The sequence below is a fragment of the Symphalangus syndactylus genome, chromosome X, assembly GCF_028878055.3.
Source record: "Symphalangus syndactylus isolate Jambi chromosome X, NHGRI_mSymSyn1-v2.1_pri, whole genome shotgun sequence".
Taxonomy (NCBI): domain Eukaryota; kingdom Metazoa; phylum Chordata; class Mammalia; order Primates; family Hylobatidae; genus Symphalangus; species Symphalangus syndactylus.
Genome location: NC_072447.2, coordinates 59505608 through 59523185, shown reverse-complemented (window position 1 = coordinate 59523185; position 17578 = coordinate 59505608). Strand labels below are relative to the sequence as shown.

The 17578-nt window shown below is 38.3% G+C and overlaps 1 long non-coding RNA gene across 1 annotated transcript; it reads left to right on the top strand.

Annotated features, from left to right (window-relative positions):
• The first annotated feature begins 2046 nt into the window (after positions 1-2046).
• LOC134735962 (uncharacterized) lies at positions 2047-15782 on the top strand. The gene is made up of 2 exons (XR_010119572.1): positions 2047-2284; positions 2415-15782. It is a non-coding gene; the product is annotated as an uncharacterized lncRNA (long non-coding RNA).
• The last annotated feature ends 1796 nt before the right edge of the window (positions 15783-17578 follow it).

Here is a 17578-nt window from a genome sequence, read left to right as displayed (position 1 = left end):
AACTGTTATACATGGTTTCAGTGTGTATACCTTTTCTGTGCTCTCATCTACCAATCTGAAAATTAGATATCTGAACATTTTTCTGTGTTTCAAATGTTGGATGTATTTCCTGTATTGTAATAAAACGAGTTATCCATCAAGGCATAATCAACAAGAAATGCCAAGCCTTAGTCAGAGCAGTTGCTGACTTTGCTCAAGGTTAAAGGAAGTATGCTGAAAAGAGATAACTGTAGTTAAATTGCTCAGCCCAAGCCTTCCAGATTTTTCATGTGGGGAATTGCACTTCTCATTACTGTATTCTTCCTGTCTACATAATACCTGGGAACAATTTACTCCATGTAATGCCACTCCCATCTCGGTAGTAAAGTTTTTACTGAAGAGGAAGACTTCTAGGGCATGTCAGTATATTTAATTGGAATTTTCACTGGTGATTTTCAAGTTTTTATTTCACAGCTTTTAGGCAGGTCGAGACTAAAGGACTGTACAGATTTTTTGGTGATGTGATTGTATTACGTGTGTGCTGTGTGTGAGTAGCTCAGCTTAGAGTGTGAATTGCAGTAAATGCAAAAGTGAAAGCTGCAACATGCCTCTCATGCTCCCAACCACTTCCTGAAGAACCCGCCACGCGGGCCCCAGACTTAGAGACTTGAATCTTCAGGATGGAAAGAGTCCAAGTCCCTCATGGTAAAGACCTCAAGTAAACCTAAATGTAGAAAACCTGTTTGCTACTCTTGTGTGAATTAAAACGTTTGGTTGCCTCCATTGTAAAAATTTCAGTGCACAATTCTGAAATTTAAAATATTAGGGAACAGAGCCAGAGCGTTGCCATACCTTAAAAATAATCTTGCATCTCTCCCGTTTACATGATTCAATTCTTGAAACCAGTTGGAATGTGCGTCCTGATCGCTAAATGTACAAGTTATTTAAAAAAAATGTGAGCTTGTCAGCTTAGCTACAGCCACCAGTCTAATAAAACTGAGTCACATCCAAATGGGCTGCACTTAAACTACCCTCCCATTCTAGGGAAAACGTGGCTGGGGGAGGCAGTCTGAGTCATCACCTGGTTTGTTTGACATACACTTCCTTCCATAAATTGGGAATGGCAATCGGCACAGTGTTCTGGGCTTGCCTGGGAGAAGGAGCTGTTGCAGCCTTGCACGATCAAAATAGGGCCTTTAGGTTTGAAGGATGAGGTTGAGCCCATATTTTGACTCCGAATGTCGGGGGAGGGGAGAAGAAGTCGACAGATCCAAACAAGGAACATTTGTAAGTACCATTTTTGGAGGTTGGAGCAATGGTAGGGGTGTTCACAGCTGAATTTCTTCCTAGGACATAAAAGGTGTTTAAGAGACAAATTGGGGGCATTCAAATAAAAATAAATGGGTATCTAGTTCACTAAGTGGGCTCATTTACTTAACAAGAGTATCCTTGAGGTGGACAGTTTAAAATGATTGAGAGAGAGAAATGATTTGGTAGTTACCATACAAATCTGTTCTGGCAATGTTTAGTTTCACTTCATTTATTTAACTATTTTAAAAGAAAAGTATTTCACTTAGGAATCTTTTCATGGCAAATTTAAATCTCCTTTCAGGGGTATTTTGAGGGGATGGGAAGAGAGGCTCATGTGTCTCGCACATTTTCCTACAGCGGTTTTGCAGAGGCTCAGTGGAGCTTTTTAAAATAAAAAAGTTTAGAATGTAAAATTATTGGAGACTATAGAGGAAGGGTAAGGAGGAGTAGATTTATAGCTGAAGTGGGTTTGTAAACTCAGCGTCTGCTTTGGGATTATTTTTTAATATGTGCCAGACATTCTTCTGATTTTCATCCTGGCTTGATTGTGGCTCTTTCTCTGTCTGTGTGAGTCTGGGGTGTTCCCTGTTTTAAAGCCGTAGTTGTCGCAGCCTGGGCGTTTTCTGTTTCGGCTTAGGGCTTTTTTTCTCTTTTCCTGAATGAGTGTCCTTTGTGTAACCCCAGTAATTCAGAAATCCTGCAGTCATAGGGACTGCCCTATCATGTGACTTAGGTACTAGGTGCTGGCTGCGATTGGTCAGCAGCTAATTGGCGGGTCCCTATAAGAGGTCTTGGGTCGGGCGTCCGGCCACTCTCCTGCCTGGGCTGCTGCTCAACGGGGCAGGGGGGTGGGGTGGGGCGGGGGTGGTCTGTCCAGTGATTCAGCCACATGTGATAGATGACCAAGTGACTGCTTTCTTGGAGTCCGCACACCAGTGGAAGACTCTCAAAGTGGTTGTGACCGACTTGATCAAACTCTAGGCTTCCTGAACTGGTAACTGTCACTTTAATATAGGTTACTGATTAAACTCAGAAAAATGCAGCTTAAAATCTTTGCCAGGAACTTGTGTGGACTTATTCCCTGTTCCCCCCCACCCCCCTTGTTCTGATTTGTTTTGTCACAGGAATGAAATGCAGATAACTCTTTAGAAAACTTTTGTAGGAAAAGCGCCTCGTGTGATCTGGAACAAAGACGTTTTATAATCAGATTTATCAAGCTGCGAAGAGGGAGTTTTAGTGAACGGAAGCAGCAGCATTCTGTCACCAGGAAATACTCCTTTATCCAGAATTGGTAAGTGAAAAGTGGCATTGCTCCCTAATAGATATCATATGTGTGTGTGGGAATTGAAAAATTGTTCACAGACCCCTAACAACTGTGTTGAACAGAGAACACATAAACAGTGAAGAGTTCTAAAAAAGAGCAGCACAAGAATACCGCATAAAGACTGAGAAGAAGCCAGGTAATTAACAAAAATGAGCTGAGTGCTATCAGTTTAGCTAAACATATGTAATACAGCTAGATTTGGTTGTTTTATTTTTTCTTGTTAGTGGAGGAGAAACATAAAATCAGAATGGGCTGTTTAGCAGAATTGCGACATTAACTTTCCATGGATGTAGATTTCCATTTAGTCTGAATAGCATGTATGAAATTTGAAGGGATGCTTTCAGAATTAGTCTACTTGCCCTCCTTTCCTTTCCTCTGCATTAAGATGTCAAGTATTTAGTTAGAACCTTGCAAGATGAAAGTTGTACAAAATGAAAGTTCAAGTAATGCGTCGGAAACACCTCCTCCTGATTGGGAAGGGTAGATTACAATGGCAATAGATTTTTGTTTTTTGTTTCTTACATTTGTGTCACGAATTTTAAGTTTGTTCTATTTGATTACATTAGTACAGCAAAACGGGGGTTATTTCTGTCTATATGGTTCATGACATTTTGAGAGATCGTGATTAGTAGTTCTTACTGGTTTCGTATGCATGTTCCTGCCTGTTGAATTCAGTTTTCTAATCTTGAATCTGAGCTGCCTTTATGTTTAAGGGTTCTAGAAAAAGACAATAAAGCTTTGAATACCTGTGTTATATACAACAGGTTCCTGTTCATGATGTATAAGGTAACGCAATTTTATTTTAGGCATGAATGTCTAATTTCTTGATTTGGCTTCTTTAGAATATACCAAAAAGGTTGAATAGAATAAGAAAAAGAACATTAGAAAAGAATGGTGGGTGACTGCCTGATTTTACTAGTTTCTTATTGGTCAATAGAAGTAATCATGTGATGTCTACTTATAGAAGCAAATGGAAAAAGTTTTTCTTCTTTAACTGCTAACAATTATATAGGCAACTTTAGCAATCTTCATTTATTAATTTGAATATATAATTATAACTGTTATTAACAGAATAAGTTTTGGGTAATATAGGAAATAATTATTTCTTTCTTTTTAAGCCAAATTGGAAGTTGAATCTACTTTTGGTTCCTATTCTGTTACTTTCAAAATCTTAAAATCCTTAACTCAAAAGGGAAAATGTATAATAAAACAGGATAGCAGTGCTGAAATTTCTCTCTCTTAGCAGTGGAGTGGGATGAGGGTGGGGGAGGGAGATGAATCTAGTGAGATATATTAATTGTTTTTTTCCCCTCTTGTATACTTGGATAACTTCTGAGATCATTTTTCTCAGACTAGCAGCTCTCAAGACTTTTGCATAAGTATTTATTCTTAAAGAAATAGAAAGACAAGATAAGCACGGCTCTTAAGGGCAGGTCCTCCAATAAGTCAGGAAACTGGTGATCCAAACTTGTGAATATGACAAGTCAATTTGCCTTAATTAAGGTGTGGCGTTAGTTTTCTTGAAGCACATGAATTTATAGGTTTTTAGAGTCTTGAAGACAGAAAAATGGCAACAAAGCATTAAGGTATTTATAGGTAATTTATATTCAACTGCTAGCTTATGTTTTCAACTCTGTATTTCATGTAAGTAAATACTTGAGGAGAACATGATGATTTAATAATCTGGACAAATACTGCCTTGCCTGTTGGAAAAAAGCCTCTAATTTTTAGGTTTTCCTCATCCATTTAAAATCCATTGTTTTGAATGACAAAATGTGATAGAAGCAGGTCGGAACAGTAAATGCTAGAAAGTATATCCCAGAAGAATTAACTGAGAACTTCATGTTTTCAATTCTATTTGCCGTTCTCTGTTCTCAATTTATTAATTTTTAAAAGTACAATGAAAGTGAGTAACATTGCTTGCTCTGAATTCTCCTCTGGGGTCATTGAGAGTATTCACATTTTCATATACCCTGTTAAAAGATATTAATGCCACGCATGTGCCTTTGTCTTTGTGGGTATGTAAAACAACAAACTGAAGGGATCTGGTCAAGAGACAGACCTCAAAATAATTTCTCTGAAATAGTATTTGAATTTGCGTGTTCGGGAATGTAAATGCTTTCCCTTTGGGCTTGTTTCTTAAGTTTTTGGTGTAGTATACAGTTTTACCCAATTAAATTTTTCTTTTGAGGTCTGTATATGTATGGGTGTCTATATTTGATTTGAAGGGGGAGTTTTAATCATTAGCGAAACAAGTGGCTGTTTGTTAGAACCCAGATAAGCCTCATAGTGTTGTTCCTATGACAACTGAGTAGTTGGGTGTTGAAATGTAGCTTTAAGTTCTTGGTTTGGAAATGTCATTCAGACCTCCCACTATAGTCTCATTGAGTAGGAGGATAATGAGAAGGGGAAAAACCATGAAGCAACATAAGTATCTCCGTTCGTTTCATGTCTTCCTGACTTGTCTTTGTGTACAGGATCGCCATGGGAGTGGTAAACATAGGTCTTGAACAAAGCAATACTTCAATAAAAAAAATACATGGAAAGGGGTCAGAAAAGTTGGGGAAGATAAATAACAACACATGGGGGCAATAAAGAGGCAGGAGAAATAGGCTTCCATGGGTTTCTGCAAATCCTTTATCCAGTACTGACCAGCAGTGAGAACATCTTGAACCAGTTATTGTATAGCTCTTCAAGAGCTGTGAATTTCCTTAAAATGCAATGTGGAGAAAATTCCTTTGGTAGCAGGATGGTTTACCACTTTGGCATAACATTTATTCATCTCCCCCAGGCAGACTACAGAGGATACTGTGTTCTTTTAAGGCGCATGTTTTTAAACCAGTTGTTCATTTGTCATTTAGTAGCTTTTGTCTTTTTTTCTATGGGAAAGACAAGGTTGTACTATTAAAATAGTGATAAAATTTAAGTATTTTATTCTATATTCAAAAAGTGCTTTTGAAAAGTACTTAGAAAAAGATTGTTTGAGACCTGTTGTTTGTGGAAATGTCTGTCAATGGAGAATCTGTGGAGCACTGTATTTGAGGAGAGGGATTGTTTAGACTAATATTTGACATAGCTTAATTATGCAGTTGCTGATTTTCCATGTCTGAGGGTCTTCCTATTTCCTACTCCTAAATAGTTTTAACTATTTATTTGGTTGCTAGAACCTCCTGAAGTTAGAAAGAAAAGGATTTCAGTGGGGTTAGTCTCTTACTTAATAAATATATGCCCACCATCTCTTCTGTAATCCAAAAAGCTCTGAAAATCAAAAGATTTTCATGTAACAAATTTGGCAGCAAATCCTGACCTGAACTGATGTGAAGCTAATGATAGTCTTTGTTTAGCTCGCTCAGAATGAATCTTTGTATGTTTTACTGTAGAAGTATTAATGTGTTTGATCACGGAGTATTGTTCCAGACTCCCCTAGAAGTTTATATACTGTGTTGAGTAGTCAACCTATTACCTTTATAAAATAATGATAATAATCAATCTGAGTGTCAGGTAAGTATTTGTGGACCCATAATTACTGACATACATTGAGTTCATATTATATGTCAGGTACCGTTCTAAATGAATCACTGGCATCTAAGAACAGTGTCTGGCACATAGTAGGTACTTAGTAGACACGTTTTGGTAGGAACTGCTTTACACTTATTAAATTCTTTAACCCACAAAAACAGTATACAGGAAGTAGTGGAGCCAAGATTTGAAAGCAGACAGTCTAGCTCCAATCTGCTCTTAATGATTCTGATGCAGGTACAAGAGAGGACTGGAGATGTGGCACTAGACTTCTTAACTGAGTCAGAGGGGGTGTTTGAGTGATTTACTTTATTCATAGTCACCCTATACCTCCTACGATCAAGAGCTGGTGATATCACCACTATGGTCATTAACCGGGGCTGTGGTGGAATGCTTATAACAGATTCTCCTGGGTGGGAGTGTAGGAATTCCAGGGGTCTGAACTCTCCTCACAGGCTTCCCAAGGTGATCTCCATCAGTAAATCAGCCCGACTTTTTCATCTTGAAAAATTAAGACATAGGAAATAACTCTTTCCTTAATCCTAAGGAAGTTTCCTTGAACAGCGAGAAAAACCTTTTTGTAGACATTCTTTAGACCCTTTACCCAGCAGGAGGTGTGGAATCAATAAAGAGGGCATGGGTCACCTCCAAGGTTGTGAGCTCCCTGGCTTGGGAACTACACTGGGACACAGCAAAGCCTCTTGGGAGAAATCAGACAGCCCATGGAGCTTCAGCTGCATGACTCTGAATTCACAAAAGGATACCTTTAACAGTACTTCTCAAAAAATGTATATAAGGCATGTCTCAAGTCCCTATATGTTTCTAGGGATAAAAAAATTCATTTCAGACTGATGGCAACCTCCCCATTCTATTCCCCAGCTTTCTATCCGTCTTCCTGCTTAATTTTTCTTCTTAGCACTTGCCTCTGTCTGACATATTGTATGTCTTACTTATTTATTCATTTGACATTTTAGTTAGACACTAGCAGTATTGTTTTCTTTGAATACATTTGAAGGTCCTAGATTTATTTCTTTTTGATGTTCATCTTCTAACTCATTCCCTCCTATCAATCTCAGACTGCTGTAAATAAATGATTTTTTGCCCTTTTTTTTTTTTACTATTAGTTATCATATTTATTTTTCTTAAACAAGCTGTACTGGTTATACAGTCTGAATTTGGAGAATACACGTCTTCATTCAGGAGGGGAAATTGAGCCAAGTTTGAATATAATCATTGGGTAACAAATCCAGAAGATTAAGTTACTAAGGAGAACATGCAAAGTAAATACTTGCATTTTATGAACTACCTTCAATTTAAATAGACAACTGGGTAACTCGATATGACATGTTTTGGGAGTAAGACCTGTTAAACCTACCTACTTCCTACTGTTTTCATTTGAAAAATAAATCAATTATTAAACAGTTATTCTACACATTAAAGACTGTAAGTGATTTAACCTTGAATATTTCCTGACTCAAGTTCTTAAAATCCTCAACTCTAACCTCTTGTTTTTCAACCCCATATTTATTCTAGTTTATTCTTTCCAACATATTTAGGATAATCTAAAACATAAAGTAAAAAAAACCCACATATATTATTAACTATAAACAATGTGGTTATGTAAATGCATCATTTTAGTTGATCTTTTTTCTTCAGCCTAGTTCTTTTTTTCTTTTCTTTTCCCTTTTTTTTTTTTTTTTTTTGAGACAGAGTCTTGCACTGTCACCCGGGCTGGAGTGCAATGGCGTGACCTCGGCTCACTGAAACCTCCACCTCCTGGGTTCACGTGATTTTCCTGCCTCAGCCTCCCGAGTAGCTGGGATTACAGGCGCACACTGCCACGCCCGGCTAATTTTTTTTTATTTTTTATTTTTTTATTTTTTTATTTTTAGTAGAGATGGGGTTTCACTATGTTGGCCAGGCTGGTCTTGAACTCCTGACCTCGTGATCTGCCCGCTTCTGCCTCCCAAAGTGCTAGGATTACAGGTCTGAGCCACCACACCTGGCCTAGACTAATTCTTAAAGGAACAGATTAGATACATATGAAAGTTGAATTTAGTATGCTTTTGTAAGTTAATATAATGATTGAGACATTTTGTTTTCTTAGCTATATTTTATAACAAAATAGTTCTAGTTACTTTCTTTTAAATGGTTACTAAAGTAATAACTTTATTTTTAAAAACATAGTATAACTATTTAAGGTAGACTATGAAGAGTAGGCTAAGGTTTCATTTTAAATTATCTCCCCTTTCTGCCATGGAAGAGTTTAATTCCCCTGATGTGCTTATGGTATTGAAAGCCCATTGTTGGTGTTGATATTGAAAGAAAGCTTAGTTTTTCTGCATTTCCTAAAAGGAGAGGGAAGAAAGACTTTTAAAAGTGAAAATCCATTGATTTGTTTTTTCTTGATTAGGATTTATGTAATATATCTGAAGTGAGACTAGAGTTCTTAAAGTTGAGAGAAACAGTAAATATGTACACGCCTGGCAAAACTTTGCAGGGAACATTCAGAGTTCAGATTACCTGAAAAAAATCTTGAAAGCTTCAGACATTTTCCAGAGAGTGTTAGTGCGTGAAAGTGGTACCCATGACCCCAAGAGGGTGTCCATTCACAGCATCCATTGAAGTAGTTTACTCCCTAAGAGGCCCAGGCTTTGGAAATAAGTAGATTTGTGCTTTAAGCTCCCTTTGCCCCTTGCTAGCTGAGTAAGCTACTCCGCTATTTCCCTGAGCCCCGGAGTGTAGAGCATCAGAAGTAGTGCACAGGTTTGTTGCGTGAGATAACACATGTAAAGCACATGCTGTGGAACCTGGAGTAATGATGCTTAACACACTTGCATTCCCTTCCAAAATCCCTTTAGGAACAGACTTCTTCAGTCTAGTCCTAAAGCCTGTAGATCCATGCTAAGTGATATGACTTTTTTTCACATCGGATTAAGCAAAACACTGATGATGGTGACTGTCGCTTATTGTGCATAGACCTGCATAGACCCATTTTTCCTCATGACAAACTATTGGTGCAATTATCATGTCCATTTCATAGATGAACACACAGAGGCACAGAGAGGTAAAGGAACTTACTTAGGGCCACTCATCTGTCATGGAACCAGAATCTAAATCCAAATAGGCTGTTGCCAGTACAGATGGTAAGTACATGTACTTATGGCAGGAAAGCAGAATAAAAGTTGACTGAACCTGAAAGTCTCGGAAATGGTCTTCTCATTTCTATTCTGTAAAGTGTCACGTCTTCTAGGCCTTCCTCTCTCAATATTGAAATACAAAATTAACTTTTTCTGCTTTTTATTTCACAAATCAACGGGAACAGTCTTAGTCATTTGTGTTTTATGAGTTTTAATTAGGCCACTGCAGTCCAGGAGGGGAATTCCTTGTTTTCAGTTGATCTCATATACTAACAAGTTTACTCATGTAACTTCCCCTATTTTTTTCTCTAACGTTTTCACTTGAAAGTGGGGGTGGGAGGGAGAAGTATGTTAGCATTTGAGTCCTAGGGATGCACTTACATCAACCTTTCTGGAAATTCCTTCTTGCTGGTATAGAACTAATCCATAGAAAAATGAAATGAGTAAGAATCTGTATTTACTAATATTTTTCTTCTTTATCTCCATCTAGTTCTGGATATTTTCTGGAGGATGGGGTAAAACTTCTAGATAAAGAAGTACAGGAAGCCATCTACGTGCATAAAACCTTATGTTTGGGTGTGGACTTAATTTTCAGAATATGGGAAAGGGGTTTCATGTTGAGAATTTCCTCTTTCAGATGTAGATTGAGAATTTTGACTTAGAAGATGAGGGCAGGTTATCCTAGCCCGTGGGTTCGGAGTGCTTGGAAATATCTTTAAAAAAAAAAATCCCCTGGCCTTGGACTGAGCCTGCTCTTGGGGGATTTATTAATCATGCCTGCCTTCATTCTTTTCTTTGTTTGTTCGTTCCTTCATTTGTCCATATTCTCTCATAAGTCGTTCAACATCTACCTGCAAATAGGTGAAAGAAAGGATGGGAGTGAGAGTCCATCAGGGGACGGGAGACGAGTAGCAATAAACTCACTCTATGTTCCTTTCACCTCACTGACTGCATCTTGTATCTGATTGTTTGCCCCTTTTCACAGACAGACACTCTTAACACTCGTGAAGGTCTTTAAGCATCTTCCTTTGGGAGCCGAGTTTCTTGTTTTAAAGTGAGAGGAGAAAATGCTTGTGAGGGAAAAACAATGCAGAGAAATGGTTTTTCTTTCTTTCTTTTTAATGTTGGCGGAAGAAGGGTTCATAGTAGGGAACATATCAGTAAATATAATCTAAGAGCACCCATGCTTTCAAATAATTTCCTTGTTTAAAGAATATTAAGTGCAGTGGTGTTTACAATTAGTGATCACAACCAGTTACAGATTGCTTTGTTCTTTCTCTACTCCTGCTGCTTCACTTGCCTATGCTTGTAAAAAAAAGAACATTAAGAGACAACAAAGGCCATCACAAAGATGTCTTAAAAATAATTTTAAAATAGAATTTTAATTAATTTAATGGTAAGAAGTGTTGCCATGCCCTCAGTCAAATTTATTATGACTTTTTGAAAATATCTCTAAGTAAATATATAGAAATGAGGAATGAAGATCGGAGAGGGCTTTTGGAATTTATACTACTATTCTTTCAAAAAATATTACTCGTCTCCATGCTGCAGTTAGGAATACACTTCCTTAAGACAGAGTCATTATCTTTACTTGTTATTTAAGTCTTGATATCACCTCCTGTAGTTTTTGAAAGACATCACTCTTCAAGTTTTCTTCAATGGCACAAACTATACCTGTGCATTTTCTGAAACAAGTTTGACCATACCAGCAAAGGCAATGAAAATGCTCTGTCTTTCAGCATGAAATGTGAAGTCTACATTATTAGTAGGTATATATGGCCCAAGGGAAGAAAATGTTAAAGCAGATTTAAAAACAAAAACAAAATCACTCACACTCTAAAAGAATGTCTCAGTATTTCAAGGCTCTTCTCTCTCTCTATGTTAAAGCCAATAAGGAGGCCTCAGGACAAGTTAGGTTGATAATGACAGTGAATGTCTACCTTTCTCCCCATTCCGTTTGACATCCATACTCCAAAAGACCTTCCCTTATTTTCTATGCCTGGGTAGTAGGGAGATTACAGAGAAACTGTTCTTTTTCCTGCTTTCTTTTTTACTGCTGGGGGAGTGATCACTTTCCTACAGCTCTTGTCCACCTGGCCCTTGATGCGTTTGGAATTTTGGTAAGGTGTTAAAAATGGTCTCAGGTGCCAACTAAATTTCATAAGCTTGTAGCAGCACAACAGACTAAGACACCACATGGGAAATGTACATTTTACAAAAATATATTGCACATCTACCATGTCTACCATGTGCCATACAGAGTTCTGGGTCTGATAATACAGCAGTGAATAAAGTCCCTGCTCACATGGAGGGGATAGGCTAACGGTGATGGAACTCATAAGTATACGGCAGGTGTTAGTAAACACTGCAGAGAAAAATAAAGCTGTGTCAGAGAGAGAGTACCTGGGGATCAGGGGTAGAGCGATGTTAACCAGGGCTAATAGGAAGGCCTCTTTGATATTATGAGGCCAGTGAGGAGTCAGCTATGGGAGTGTCTGGAGGAAGAGGATTCCAGGCAGAGAAAATAAAAAAGTAACTGTAATAGAGACAGGAGCAGGCTTTGTGTGTCCAGGAGACACATCGTAGCAGATCAGGTGGGACTCTGTTGGCCACAATAAGAAGCTGTTTGGAAGGTAAGAAATGATAACTAGAGAGAGTGAAGATGGTATTCTGAGAGTCTAGGTGATTTATTGTAGGGATCCCCGAGAGTCAAGCCCCTTGTGCCTCATAACTGGAGTGTTTACAAGTCGTGTAAGGCCTTCTTGCAGTCAAATGCTACTTTTGTAATTTAAATTATTATGCTATGAAAACCTTAGCAGAGATAGATAAAGTTGAACTATTTGAAGCACAATTACAGCTAAAAAGCGCAAAGTGGGCAATTCTTCCTATCACATCTACTCCTCAGAGAGATGTGGGGTACCTAAATGTCTAACTGTGGAATGTTTTCATTTGATTTAAATTTGCCAAAAACTCATCTTCCATAAGGCATATCTTTGCTGATTTTTGCACTCAGTAACAAGCAGTTTAGAATTTTGAACTGAAGGGATTTTAAATACATGTTTAAAGTGCTTTCATTTTAAAATAATTCTTAGTTTTATGTTCAGTCAGATGATAAGCTCCTTAAAATTCTGTATGAAAACTTACTGTTTGGTACAGGTTAAGAAGTCTTGTTATACAGTACTTATTTTACAATTAGAGGTACAAAGAGTGCGGAAAAATAAAGGCAATTGGCCAGGTGGGAAGGGTAAAATTGTTTTATGTACCTTTTCTCTTTTAAAGTTGTGTTAAAAACATTTTTGTAATTTCTTTAAAGGTGGAGTTGATTGCCATAAATTGATTGCAGCCCCCTGTCATTACTTCACTATTATACTGTGATATTAAATGCCCCACCTTTTGTGTAAGGAAGTGGGCAAGTTCTGTCATCTGGGTGTTTACATGTTAAGAGACATTGCACGGGTGAGAACAGACATAAAATGTATATCTAATTATATCGACAACATACAGGGCTTAGAAAGGGGCTTGATAGCCTTTTATAGGTGTCGTCCAGGTTTATCTTACTTGAAATACTGCCTGAGACTCTATACCTAATTCTTATCACATAGCCTGACTTTCTATTAGTCAATGATAGAGTTGGGTTGGGTTAACCCTCATATTCTTTTAGCAAGGGACCCACCTGCAGAAAAGAGTTATTGGTTTTGTCATTTATAGTTTAGTTCAACAAGACCGGATTTCCTCACCGCCTTTGGCTGAAACTGACTGACTAAATCAGTTTCACTTGTGGGGTAGAGAAATGAGTAATTTGGGAACATACAGTGTTGTGTGGAGGAGAGCTTAGTTTGCTCCTCTTCATCCTCCCCTTAGGTGAGAAGTCTGCATTGAGAGAGGGAGAAAGATTTGGGCATGGGGAAACTGACCCCCTTGGGTGAGTCACATTGGGAATTAAGAGAAAGATGTAAAAATGGACCAGGAGAGGATGTACGGAAGCCCCAGGGGAGCCAGAGAATTTCTGGTCCTAAGCTCAAGTGTCAATCTCAGTTCTGCCTAGCATCTTGGACATGCTGTCCCTTCTGGCTTATCTCCTGTGAGACAAGGGGCATACTCCTGACTTACTGAGCATCCCATCTCAGAGGAGCTGGGAGGACAAGGAATTCAGGAATGGACTTTCAAGACAACACCTTCCCCAAGTCTTCTGCATACATTTCTCTACTGAATCTACTTTCTAAGTGTAGATTAATGTCTAAGAGATAGACATTAAGTTTCTTTTTCTACCAGCCTCTGACCCCCTTGCTTTGAGGAAAATACATGTGTTGTCCATGAAGTGGTGAGTTCTGTTTGGTCCTTCCTTTAAGATTGGTCCGGGGCTTGAGCCGTTTTGCCCCATGTGCTATGGGATTTCCCCTGGTTGTCCCCCCATATAAGTAGACAACTTGCTGTCTGTGTTCTAAGACCTTCATATTTTTCCCTTTGACTTGAGTCTGTTCTGGAACAATTGTGTGGTGGCTGGGCACTGCAAAATGAGTCAGTTCCTGCAGTTCGGTTACAAGTTCTCAAAAAGTATTTCAGAATGTGGATGTGGTCAGCAGAGTCATTTTCCAGACATCTAAAAGGAAACCCACATCAACTGTAACAACTGAGCTACGAACCGATGGCTCTACACAACAGAATGGGGCCTGCTTTTCCTCAAAGCTTGTAGGTGCCCTCAAATCTAGCATTCTCTATGGATCGGAAAGGAGAATTCATCTTCATGCTTGTAGATCACATTTTATCTGTTACTGCTGATATAAAAAAATGCAGTAGAGGTTTTGGCCTTCATCACCTTTTGAATGTGGGCACAAATTTGTCATAAGAAATAATTAGTAAAATGGAATCTATGGGATTAGAGTATAATTAGTGCAAAGTGTGAAATGTGGCTTAGGGATAGATGCTTGGGTAATTGAGCTAATGCACGAAGGAGAGGTTACAATGGTTTCAGTACCAATAGAGTACATCGAAATATGCTTATTTGGTTTACTAATAGTCTGAACCTGTGCAGACTTAGCAACAATACTGATAAAATATCATTAAATCCTTTTCAAGCTTTAAAAGAAGTTCAGATTTGTCATAACATTCGGAGAATATTTTCGCTGCACACAAGTTTTGGAAAATAATCTTAGTGAATTTTTTTATCCTCTTGGGTATCATGAATTGTAAAATTTTGTTGCAGTTCTCAGTTACCAGTCTTGCTCCACTCATTAAAACTGATGGCATTTTCAATAATAAGAAAACAAAATTTAAAAATGGGTAAACGATTTGGACATGGAAGATACGCCAATGGCAGATAAGCACATGAAAAAATCTTTTCAATGTCATTAGTGAAACACAAGTCAAAACCACAATGAGGTACTGCTACACACCTATCTGAATGGCTAAAATTTAAGAAGCCAGCCATGCCAACTGTTGGTAAGGATGTGTAGGATTTAGAACTCTCATGTAAAATGATACAAACATGTCAAACATACACCTATCATATGATTCAGCTGTTTCACTCCCAGAGAAAAGAAAGCATGTGCTCACCTGAAGACTCGTACATGAATATGCATAGTAGTTTTATTAGTAATAGCTAAAAGTCGGAAACAATCCTAATGTCTATCAATAGGTAAATGGATAAATTGTGGTGTATCTGTGTGATGGATACTACTCAATAATAAGAAGGAATGAACTATTGATACCCTCAATAACATGGCTGACCCTAACCCATGAGAGTCGTATCATATGATTCCATGTATACAGAATTCTGGAAAATGTGGAAGCAGATCAGTGGTTACCTGGAGTAGGGGAGATGGGGGTGGCAAGAAAGAGGGGTTACAAAAAGGCCCGAGAAAACTTTTGGGCCGGTGGATAATTTCTCTGTCTTGTGTTGATGGTTTCATGGGTGTATATATGTCAAAACTTATCAAATTGTACAATTTAAGTATGTGCAGTTTATCATATGTCAGTTATTCCCTAATTCTTACAAAAATCTTAAAATAAGAAATCATTGTTATAGTAGATGGAAGGCTTTAAAATGCCCTTATTTGGCAAAATCAGCATTTCTTGGGGGGAAGGGGGAACCTGATAGAGTTTTAAATGGTTTGAGGACAGAAATACAACCTTCTAGTACAGATGAGAAACCAAAGTTAAACAGTGAACATAGTAAATGGGATCTCTTTAGTCCCTTTTGTTTACAAAGCATTTGAACAAGTGGTTCAGGAAGTGTCTTTTCCAGCATGGTGGTTCCAGCTGCCTGCCCGACTTCTAAGCATTAGCACTTAAATAAATCTACTGTAGCAGTCTACCGTGCAATGTGGCTAAGACATCCGAAGCTGCTGTGTTCAGATTGCAAAGATAAGACATGAAAATCCCCACTTTCAGATTCTATCATTGTTAGAGAAATAAATCTCTCATATTTACACAGTGCATGAAAATTTATGTATTTCCAGCTGTATTGAGGTATAATTGATAAATAAATTGTATATATTCACAGTGTACAATATGATGTTTTGGTGTTTGTATACATTGTGACAGGATTACCACAATCAAGCTAATTAGCATATGTATCACCTCACATAGTTATCTTTTGTGGTGAGAACGTTTTAAGATTTTCTTTCAGCAAATTTCAGGTATGTGATGCAGAATTATTAACTATAAAGTACTTTCATAAACCTCATCCTGTGAAATCCTTTCAATGGTCCTATTACAGGTAGGGTCAGTATTATCCTCGTTTGCTTTGGCAGCAAACTGAGACCCAGAGAAGCCAAGCTACTTGGCCAGGAATACAGAGCCCCCATCTTCTTGCTCAGAAATCACCATTCTAACTACTATACTTTGCTTCTTCCTCAAACTATTGTCATTGAGTGTTTGGCTAAGACTCTTCCCTCACCAATTTTTCAGGTAGTTCTTAGAGTTCCTTTTTAAAAATATGAGCTGTTCAAGATGATAATTCCCTCTAATCCTGTTTCCCCATTTCTAAATGGGTAATAACACAGCCACCAGCTTCCCAAGTTTGTTGTAAGGGTCAAAGACTCTTTGACCCTTACACGTGGAAGAGTCATGGAAAGTGGGCAGCTCTGTGTACCCAGTGGATGTTGATGTTACTGTGTGACTGCCCTCTTTGTTCCTGAGTTACTGATGACGCAGTACTGAGTGGCTTTGCAAACCCAACAGGGAGACATAGCAGTTTCGTTCCATTAGTTGCCCTATAGCTTCCTTCAGAATTGGAAAGTTGCACAATAAGAAATCCTATGTACTGGATTATTTTAAATTCTTCTTTAAAGGACACTAAACCATCATTAGTTGGGTCCCAGAGACTCACCAAACAGAGCTTAGAGGCAGATGCCATTGAGGTTTACTTAGCTAACAAGATTGACCCGTGTCTGGCATCCTCCTTTTCTCCTTGGTTGTGTTGCCTGTACATCTGTCCTCCTCATTCTTCATCATTTTCGATGGCCTTCTCTCTTCACTAGCCGTCTAACACACTTTAGAAAATGTTTTGTTTTTTTTTTTAAATAACCTATTTGATGCATTGGCAAAATGAGCAATTTTACTGAGAGTTTTCTGTCTGTCCCGACTGGCACTTCTTTTTTTTTTTTTTCTTTTTTCATATATTGATTTCTTTTAAATTAAATTAAATTTTTTAAAATTTCTGTTGGTTTTGGGGGAACAGGTGGTGTTTGGTTACAAGAGTAAGTTTTTCAGTGGTGATTTGTGAGATTTGGGTATACCCATCACCCAAGCAGTATACACTGTACCCAATTTGTAGTTTTTTTTTTTGAGACAAGTCTCACTCTGTCGCCCAGGCAGGAGTGCAGTGGTGCAATCTCAGCTCACTGCAAGCTCTGCCTTCTGGGTTCATGCCATTCTCCTGGCTCAGCCTCCTGAGTAGCTGGGACTACAGGCGCCCGCCACCACACTCGGCTAATTTTTTGTATTTTTAGTAGAGACGGGGTTTCACCGTGTTAGCCAGGATGGTCTCGATCTCCTGACCTTGTGATCCACCCACCTCGGCCTCCCAAAGTGCTGGGATTACAGGCGTGAGCCACTGCGCCCAGCCCCAATTTGTAGTATTTTATCCCTCACCCGCCTCCCATCCTCTCCCCGAAGTCCCCAAAGTCCATTGTATCATTCTGGCACCTCTAAAACCAGACATGATTTGTTTTCTTGACTTCAGCTTGAGAGTTCCAATTTCTAACTCTAATGGATTTTAATCTTAGAAAATCAGGGGATATAATCATATGGGAGTGCAAAGAGTAAAACATTTTGTCTAAGGATGACAATCAAAGGGAACCCT